This window comes from Oncorhynchus tshawytscha, unplaced genomic scaffold, assembly GCF_018296145.1.
Source record: "Oncorhynchus tshawytscha isolate Ot180627B unplaced genomic scaffold, Otsh_v2.0 Un_contig_635_pilon_pilon, whole genome shotgun sequence".
Lineage (NCBI taxonomy): Eukaryota > Metazoa > Chordata > Actinopteri > Salmoniformes > Salmonidae > Oncorhynchus > Oncorhynchus tshawytscha.
The window spans coordinates 1-9,731 of NW_024609618.1; the positions used below are offsets into that span (position 1 = coordinate 1).

Here is a 9,731-nt window from a genome sequence, read left to right on the forward strand (position 1 = left end):
TGATATAGTTTTTGTCCAGTAATCGTTTGGAATACTGCAGTTCATTGTGGCATTTTTTGCTCTGTAGGCATTAATGATGTCATCCATTATTGTACCAATTTCAAAAAAACATCATCTAGAAATCTTAAACACATGCATGTGTAAAAGGTCCATTTAGTTCATGTGGTGCCTCTCTTTTTAAACAATAATCTAGTAGTGTCATCATCACAGTATAGTCAAAGAGTCTTGGAGGCCAAAGAATTGGTGAACATGTCTTTAGAGAAGATACTCTATCTTACTGCTGAGGTCACCACCGAGGGAATCTCCCAGGTCAAAGAGCTGCTCCAGGTTGACTGTGGAGCTGCACAGGAAGTTGGTAGATCCCTGCTCCTCTTCCTCTGGCCAGGGGGCTCTGCAGGAATGCTGTGGCCAGGAACGTCTCCTCAAAGTCTGCTCCGCTGCTCCTCTGGGTCTCCGCCAGCACGTGGCTGCTGCCTGCTGTCCCCGCGGGGGGGCCTCAAGGGGGGCAGATGTGGGTGCCCCGCACCATCAGGTCCTCCTCCTGGGGGGATGGGGCTCAGTGGACCTCCTCCGTCCAGACTCAGCTCCCCACTCAGTGCAGAATCCAGGAGGGCGTCCCAGTCAAAGTTCCCCTTCAGGGAGCCCAGTTCCCTATACTCCTCCAAAGACAGCAAAGGAGAGCTGGAGTGCCGGGGGGACTTTGACCATGGCAGTCCTGGAGCCCAGTGGGTGTTTCCTCTTGTGTCCAGGCCCTCCCTTTCTTATGGGCCATGCCCCCCCAGCATGGTGCCTTCGCCCAGACAGGGGGTCCCAGTTCTGGTCGGCTCCAGTGGCCTCTTCAAACTCTCTGAGGAGCTGCTGAGCCTCTGGATTGACACATAGCCCACTCTGGCTGCCTGTGGAGTTACAGAGGCCCCTGGGCAGGGGTTGGGGGGTTGGCCCTAAGCCTGTTCTGCAGGGCAGGGTTGATCTGGACAGGGGGGCATCCGCCTCTTCTTGTAGGCCCCGTTGAGGAGCTCTGCGTGCTGGGGATCAATCTTCCAGAGCCCCACCTGGCTCGTCCTTTTGCCATGGAACCTTGATGAAACACTTGTTCAGAGACAGGTTGTGCCGGATGGAGTTCTGAAATAGGCATGAGGGGACAGGATTGACGGCAGTACACATTCAGTCCTGCTCCCATCAAATATATTAGCTGTGTACCCTTGCATTCAGGGCATTGCCCCCAACTAGTGACCTGCTGACCTTTTGTTAAATATTATCACTTATACACTGGCTTACAATAACAGAATGCTCAGGAAATTAAGTATAACTTCTGGACCTGGGAAATTATGGCTAGCGACTTAATTAATCATTTATCCAGCAAATTAAACTTTTTCCAGAGAATTTATTCCCTTTGATGGGGAATCTGCACTTTTGATGCCATACTGCCCCTCCCCATACTCCCCCATTGCTCGTTGCTCAAGCAGAAAACCTGGGAGCTATTTCTGAAAAATAATGTAATGGGTTTAAAAACACACACGCACTAAAAATGTGTTGTGGGGATGAAGTCTTCTTAAGCAAGATGCCCACTGCCAAGTAAGGGGAAGTCAAGGCAGTATTTGCTACAATCTTTGTAAATTACGGGAGTATTTGCTGCCATCTTTGTACCATGAGAGCCCTTAATTCCCATAAACCATAGCTGCTAATGCTTGTTCAGAATGTGGCAGACAGCCCAGAGCTCTCAATATACAGAATTTGGAAAGAACTGTGCTCTTACTGTTCCTGTTAAAGAAAAACCCAGCTGCATCTTGCCCCACTCCAAAACACACAGAGCCCTCTGTCGCAGATGCTGAAGAGGACTCTCTCTCTGTCTCTCACTATCTGGCTGCTCGAGACATAGTCAAGTTACGAACGTGACTGAGAGCCTCTCACAGGACCTAGTCTAAAGCATCCTATTAGAGCCATTTTCAAGTGTGTGTGTGGGTGTGACTTTAGCAACATTTACCTGCCAGGTGGGGTCAGCATGGCGGAAGTAGCAGAAGTTGTCAGTGATCCACTTGTAGATGCAGGAGAGGGTGATCTTGGTCTTCTTGCTGGCCTGCATGGCCATACAGATGAGTGTGGCATAGGAGTAAGGGGGTTTGATATGAGGGTTTGTCTTGTAGTCCACCTCATCGGGGCAGTGACCATGGGCCACCAGGCTAGGGAGGGCTGACAGGGACTGCATCCTACAATATGCTGCTGCTGTGGGCTTGCCTGGGGTGAGGGGCATCCCTATGGATGCAGGGTCACCAGCCAGAGGGGAAGGGAGCCTCAGAGCCCAGCTGCTGATGGCCGAAGAAGTGAGGCTGGTGGTGAGTGGAGAGAGGAGCCTGTTGAGGCCCATTGGCATTGAGAATAGAGAACTCCTGCAGCCACTGCAGGCTGGTCAGGCTGTCATCCAGGTTGTCAGAGCCCCCAGTGCTGCTGGAGCCTGCTGAGGCTGAGCTGTCGTCCAGGTCCAGCTCCTCAGAATGAGCAGCGGCAGTCACCACTTCCTCCTCCAGCCCCACCGAGCCCTCGGGCCAGGGGTCTGCACAGCTTAGAGACAGCATGGTCCTCCCTCTGCTCCGATGGCTAAAGCTCCCCCCTATACCACCAGACAACAGCCTGACAAGGAGAAAATATACCCCCGACATGAACAAAGCTGAAAAGGACAATGATAGCCCTATTTGAAAACAGAGCCCTTTGAGGCATGTCAGGGGGTAAATTGAAATAGTTTATCTCTGTGGTAATGGCACGTTCTATTCAGTGACTTGTAGAGAAACAAATTGTAGGAACAATAGCTGCATGTAGTTGAGATCTTTCAAATGTTGATATTTGATTAGAAACTGCTTAACAAAAGGAGTGCATGGGTTTGTAATCCCAGAATAAAGACTGTTATTAATGGAATTGATGTGCAAAAGACCTGCAATGTTTATTCTTACTGGTTCCGATGTTGACTGTCTGGAGGTCATAGAACCTTTGTGAAAAGTGATAGGTAGTCTAGCCTGCGCTCCTATCTACTACACGTAATAGTTTATAGCCATAAAACGAGACTCTCCACAAAAAGGCTGGGACAAAGGCACTGTTATAAACTTATATATGTCGAGTGAATTTATGATAAACGACTCAAAACGTGATCAAATAGAGTAGACTCTTGACAAATTAATGAATTGTGCCAAATCAGATAACATTTGAGATTATTTAATTTAAGTGTTTCAATTATTTGAAAAAATATGAAGATGCTTATAGCTAGCTAGTAATTTCACTTTACAACAAAACCTTACAACAGTTACAATTAACAACTTTGTATATTTATGGCAAGATATCAATAATAATTTGCTACAATTTAATGATAACCTACTTAATTATAATATGTTTTAATTTTTAAAATTAAAATAATGTAAAAACATGACAAACTTACCTTGATCTGATATAATGCTGAGAAAATACCTTACAATCCAAATGGCCAATTGATAAATTATTAATCTCACTTTAGCCTTAAGGATTTGCACCTGTTGAAAATGTATGAAAAAATACCTTGAGATGTCGTTGGCGCTCTGATGCGCGCTTGTTCAATTCAACGTCTCAAAAGCAGGTCTTTATAACAGTGGCAGCGGCTAAGGATCTCTCCGGGGGCAGTTTAATACCTGGTGCAGGAGGTTTGTCCGGCAACCATAGAAACGGTACACCCATTGTAAACAGCTTCCCGTACGACTATTGGCTTGGTTGTTGCTATAGTGCTTCATTTTTAATCAGTCTCACTCAGGTTTGTTCGTCACGCAAGTAAATCCAGTCTTGTGTCCCAAAAGGGAGTTGGAAGGACATAGGTTTTTGTATTTTATTTATTTTTTAAAAATCAGATTGATCTTTATCCCATCAGATGAGTTTAAATTGAAATTACTAAATGTGTTTGAATGGAACGGTTTTGACATACAGCATAAATAGACATTATCTAAATGTTCAAGCAGATTGAATTTGTATAATAATACAATATATATTTATATTAATTTGAGTAGGGTATTTAACCCAATACCTTGCAGACAATGCGGCTTTGCGACAACCTTTGGAAGTGAATTCTGGAAATAAAAAAAATCTGGGGGTTTTTGTCCCCAAAAATTGTACATGAATTGTTCATCCTAAACTTTGCATAGAACGGCAATGAGGAGCAGAGAGTAAACTCTGAGTGGTATTGGCATTGAAGATAAGACATTTTGGAGTGTTAACCCCAGTTCTGAGTGACAGTTGTCAAAAAAAATTATAAACAAAAAAGCAGACAGAACTCAGAACTCAAGAGATGAGGAAGCCTTTTTATTGCTTTACAGTTGCTTTTGTCAAGAGTCTCAGGAAACCACTCAACCACACTAATAGAGCGACCAAGGGGCCAAACCTTTTTGTTTCTCTTTTTTCCCTTTTCTGTCTTATTAACAGAAGTACATTCCTTCACAGACGCACACCCTCCTGGATGTCCAAAGGGTACATCCAAGTTCCAAGACCCTATCGCAGGGGCGCTAATTCATTCAATCATAACCAGTTACGATTTTATAATCCTCCATCATCATAACTTGTTGCCGTCATATGGCAAAAATTACTACAAAAAATTGTACCATACATGTAGCCTACACCAAGGGCAAAACTCTCGTGTACCTAGCACTCTCTACCAAGTTTTGGGAGGGCAGACAAGGAAAAAAACAACAGACCAATCAGCGAGATCACTCCAGTCTGACAAAGAGAGAGAGAGAGTGATGGAGGATAGGATCAGGGCCAGTTCCCCGAGTACTTTCCTCTTAGTACCAGTCAGCCCTTTTTGCCACTCAACCGTGAAATCCACAGTCCATTGTTGGGCCCTGTAGGGCTGGTGTTCTGACCAGACCTGATTGTTCATGTCAGATTCTGAACCAGCCCCCGGCCCTCCTCCTCTGCCCACCTTGAGGAGAAGTCAGAGGTCAGAATAGCGAGCAGCCAATCACAGTAATGCTGACAGGGAGATGAGTTGAGGTCTGTCTGGGAAATAGGAAGGGGCAGAGATTAGACACCAATGAATTTGGCAGAGTCACAGCTGGACAAAGCTGGGGAATACCCAACAAACCTCAGCACAACTACAGTCTTTATTGCTATCATCAATCATCAGACTCAAACAAGATAAACTGTAACAAAAAGTGAATTATTGGGAAACTAAACCTGATGCATATGAGTTTAGTAAACAGCCACCTATGGACAAAGACACACAAAATAAATATGCATAGGTCACAGATTTTTTGAATTCATACAGGTTTTAGACATTTTCATTACTCAAACATGATCAACATCTGAGATATTGAATGTTTAATCCCCCTGTATAAGAATGACTTGCAGCACATCACAAAATAAACTTCTCTCCTCGAACTTTATTCAGGCAAAAGTTAGGGTTTGTGACAATGCGTTTCCATTGACAGGAGATGGCGCTAAATCATAGCAAATTACAGTGTATCTCTTTTCTCCAAGGAGAACAACTGCCCAATGGAGATTTTTGAACAAATATGAAATTTCACAATTATTAAATAGTTTGATGTACTTTCTTTAAATCCTCAAAATATGTATTTGTGTAGTGTAATAATTTGTGTTCTGAAAAAAAAGTGTTCTCAACAAAATCAAAAAACAAAATATACATCAAATACAGTGCCCTCGGAAAGTATTCAGAACCCTTGACTTTTCCTCAAAAATGTTTTGTTAAAGCTGTTTTCTAAAATGGATTAAATATTTTTAAAAACATTAGCAATCTACACCCAATACCCCATAATGACAAATGAAAAAGTTTTTATACATTTTGCAAATGTATTAAATCTAAAAAACAGAAATACCTTATTTACATAAGCATTCAGAACCTTTGCTATGAGAATCGAAATTGAGCTCAGGTGCATCCTGCTTCCATTGATCATCCTTGAGATGTTTCTACAACTTCATTAGAGTCCACCTTTGGTAAATTCAATTGATTGGACATGATTTGGAATGGCACACGCCTGTCTATACAAGGTCCCACAGTTGACAGTGCATGTCAGAGCAAAAACCTGAGGACATGAGGTCGAAGGAATTGTCCGTAGAACTCAGAGACAGGATTGTGTTGAGGCACAGATCTGGGGAAGGGTACCAAAAATGTCTGCAGCATTGAAGGTCCCCAAGAACACAGTGGCCTCCATCATTCTTAAATGGAAGAAGTTTGGAACCACCAAGACTCTTCCAAGAGCTGGCTGCCCAGCCAAACTGAACAATCGGGGGAGAAGGGACCTTGGTCAGGGAGGTGAACAAGAACCCAAAGCTCACTCTGACAGCGCTCTAATTGTTCCTTTGTGCAGATGGGAGAACCTTTTAGAAGGACAAGCAGCACTCCACTAATCAGGCCTTTATGGTAGAGTGGCCAGACGGAATCCACTCCTCAGTAAAAGGCACATGTCAGCCCACTTGGAGTTTTCCAAAAGGCACCTAAAGACTCTCAGACAATGAGAAACAAGATTATCTGGTCTGATGAAACCAAGATTGAACTCTTTGTCCTGAATGCCAAGCGCCATGTCTGGAGGAAACCTGGCACCATTTATACGGTGAAGCATGGTGGTGGCAGCATCCTGCTGTGGAGTTGTTTTTCAGCGACAGGGATGGGAGTCTAATCAGGATCGAGGCAAAGATAAACAGAGCAAAGTACAGAGAGATCCATGATGAAAACCTACTCCAGAGAGCTCAGGAACCACAGACTTGGGCGAAGGTTTACCTTCCAACAGGACAACAACTCTATGCACACAGCCAAGACAATGCAAGAGTGGCTTCAGGACAAATCTCTGAATGTCCTTGAGTGGCTCAGCCAAAGCCCCGGACTTGAACCCGATCGAACATCTCTGGAGAGACCTGAAAATAGCTGTGCAGCACTGCTCCCGATCCAACCTGACGGAGCTTGACAGGATCTTCAGAGAAGAATGGGAGAAACTCCCCAAATACAGATGTGCCAAGCTTGTAGCATTTAACCTAAGAAGACTCGATGCTGTAATCGTTGCCAAAAGTGCTTCAACAAAGTACTGAGTAACGGGTAGAATACTTATGTAAATGTGATATTTCCGTTTTTTTTATTTTAATAAATTGGCAAACATTTCTGAAAACCTGCTTTTTCTTTATCATTTTGGGGTATTGTGTGTAGATTGATGAGAGGAAAAACACAATTTAAGCAATTTTAGAATAAGGCCATAACATAAAACAATGTGGAAAAAGTCAAGGGGACTGAATACTTTCCGAAGTCAATCTACTATAGTAGATTAACATACTCTACCAGACAAAAGTTTGGACACACCTACTCATTCAAGGGGTTTTCTTTATTTTTTTACTATTTTCTACATTGTAGAATAATAGTGGACATCAAAACTATGAAATTACACATATAGAATAATGTAGAATCTCAAACGGCTAACCTAAAAAGTGTTAAACAAATCAAAATATATTTTATATCTGAGATTCTTCAAAGTAGCCACCCTTTGCCTTGATGACAGCTTTGCACACTCTTGGCATTTTCAACAAGCTTCATGAGGTAGTCACCTGGAATGCATTTAAATTAACAGGTGTGCCAAAGTTAATTTGTGGAATTTCTTTCCTTCTTAATGCGTTTGAGCCAATCAGTTGTGTTATGACAAGGTAGGGGTGGTATACAGAAGATAGCCCTATTTGGTAAAAGACCAAGTCCAAATTATGGCAAGAACAGCTCAAATAAGAAAAGTGAAATGACAGTTATGGCAAGAACAGCTCAAATAAGAAAAGTGAAATGACAGTCCATCATTACTTTAAGACATGAAGGCCATTCAATCCAGAAAATGTCTAGAACTTTGAAAGTTTCTTCAAGTGCAGTCGCAAAAACCATCAAGCGTTATGATGAAACTGGCTAGCATGAGGACCGCCACATGAAAGGAAGATCCAGAGTTACCTCTGCTGCAGAGGATAAGTTCATTACAGTTACCAACCTCAGAAATTGCAGCCCAAATAAATGCTAGTAACAGACACATCTCAACATCAGCTGTTCAGTGGAGACTGCATGAATCAGGCCAGGTGAACAGACGATCTCCACATGTGTTGTTCCCAAGGAGTTGTGATGGTGTGGGGGTGCTTTGGTGGTGACACTGTGATTTATTTAGAATGTTAGAATTCAAGGCACACTTAACCAGCATGGCTACCACAGCATTCTGCAGCAATACGCCATCCCATCTGGTTTGCTCTTAGTGGGACTATCATTTGTTTTCAACAGGACAATGACCCAACACACCTCCAGGATGTGTAAGGACTATTTGAACAAGAAGAAGAGTGATGGAGTGCTGCATCAGATGACCTGGCCTCCACAATCACCCGACCTCATCCCAATTGAGATTGTTTAGGATGAGTTGGACCGCAGAGTGAAGGAAAAGCAGCCAATAAGTGCTCAGCATATGTGGGAACTCCTTCAAGACTGTTAGATAAGCATTCCAGGTGAAGCTGGTTGAGATAATTGGGCTCCTGAATGGCGCAGTGGTCTAAGATACTGCATCTCAGTGCAAGAGGCAGTACCTGGTTTGAATCCAGGCTGCATCTGGCCATGATTGGGAGTAGGGCGGCACACAATTGGCCCAGTTTTGTCCGGGGTAGGCCGTCATTGTATATAAGAAATGGTTCATAACTGACTTAACTAGTTAAATAAAGGTTACACATAATGTCAAGAGTGTGCAAAGCTGTCATCAGTGGCTGCTTTGAAGAATATAAAATATGAAGAATATAAAATATATGTTTTGGTTACTACATGTGTTATTTCATATTTTTGATGTCTTCCCTATTATTCTACAATGTAGAAAATAGTAGAAATAAAGAAAAACCCTTGAATGAGTAGGTGTGGCCAAACTTTTGACTGGTACTGTATATATATTTATCAAAACCCCTGCCTGTTATACACAGAGTTTATTCAGTGTTTCCAGTGGGCCCTAAAGCTATAGTGAAGGGGCTTTTCCAGGAAACCCTGGCAGTGTGCTACTTACACACTGAACCAGCATTCATAGCTCTGACAGAGACCCAAAAGGAAGATGGTGACTGACTCGTGAGTCACAGACTCAGGTTGGTGGGGGGGAACCAAGATGGAGGTCAACACGTGGGCAAGAAAACAAGCAAGTATCCCTGAGTATCTCTGAAAACAAAGTCCACTCTGTCAAGATCATGTTAATCATTGACCAATGAAAGTATGGCTCCACCCCCTTTACTCTGTGTTTTGGGAGAACCTACGGTCCTGGTATCTGAAAGCAGATGGTGATCTGCATGAGACAATAACAATTTAGGTTATGTCTCCCTGCAGTGTGAGTAATACAGTTATACAGAATATACAGTGCCTTGTGAAAGTATTCGGCCCCTTTGAACTTTGCGACCTTTTGCCACATTTCAGGCTTCAAACATAAAGATATAAAACTGTATTATTTTTTGTGAAGAATCAACAACAAGTGGGACACAATCATGAAGTGGAACGACATTTATTGGATATTTCAAACTTTTTTAACAAATCAAAAACTGAAAAATTGGGCATGCAAAATTATTCAGCCCCCTTAAGTTAATACTTTGTAGCGCCACCTTTTGCTGCGATTACAGCTGTAAGTCGCTTGGGCTATGTCTCTATCAGTTTTGCACATCGAGAGACTGACATTCATCCATCTTCCCATCAATTTTAACCATCTTCCCTGTCCCTGCTCAAGAAAAGCAGGCCCAAACCA

The 9,731-nt window shown here is 43.0% G+C and overlaps 1 pseudogene; it reads right to left on the reverse strand.

The window, feature by feature from the left end:
* Positions 1–116: 116 nt before the first annotated feature.
* LOC121845291 lies at positions 117–3,612 on the reverse strand (annotated as a pseudogene).
* Positions 3,613–9,731: the final 6,119 nt, after the last annotated feature.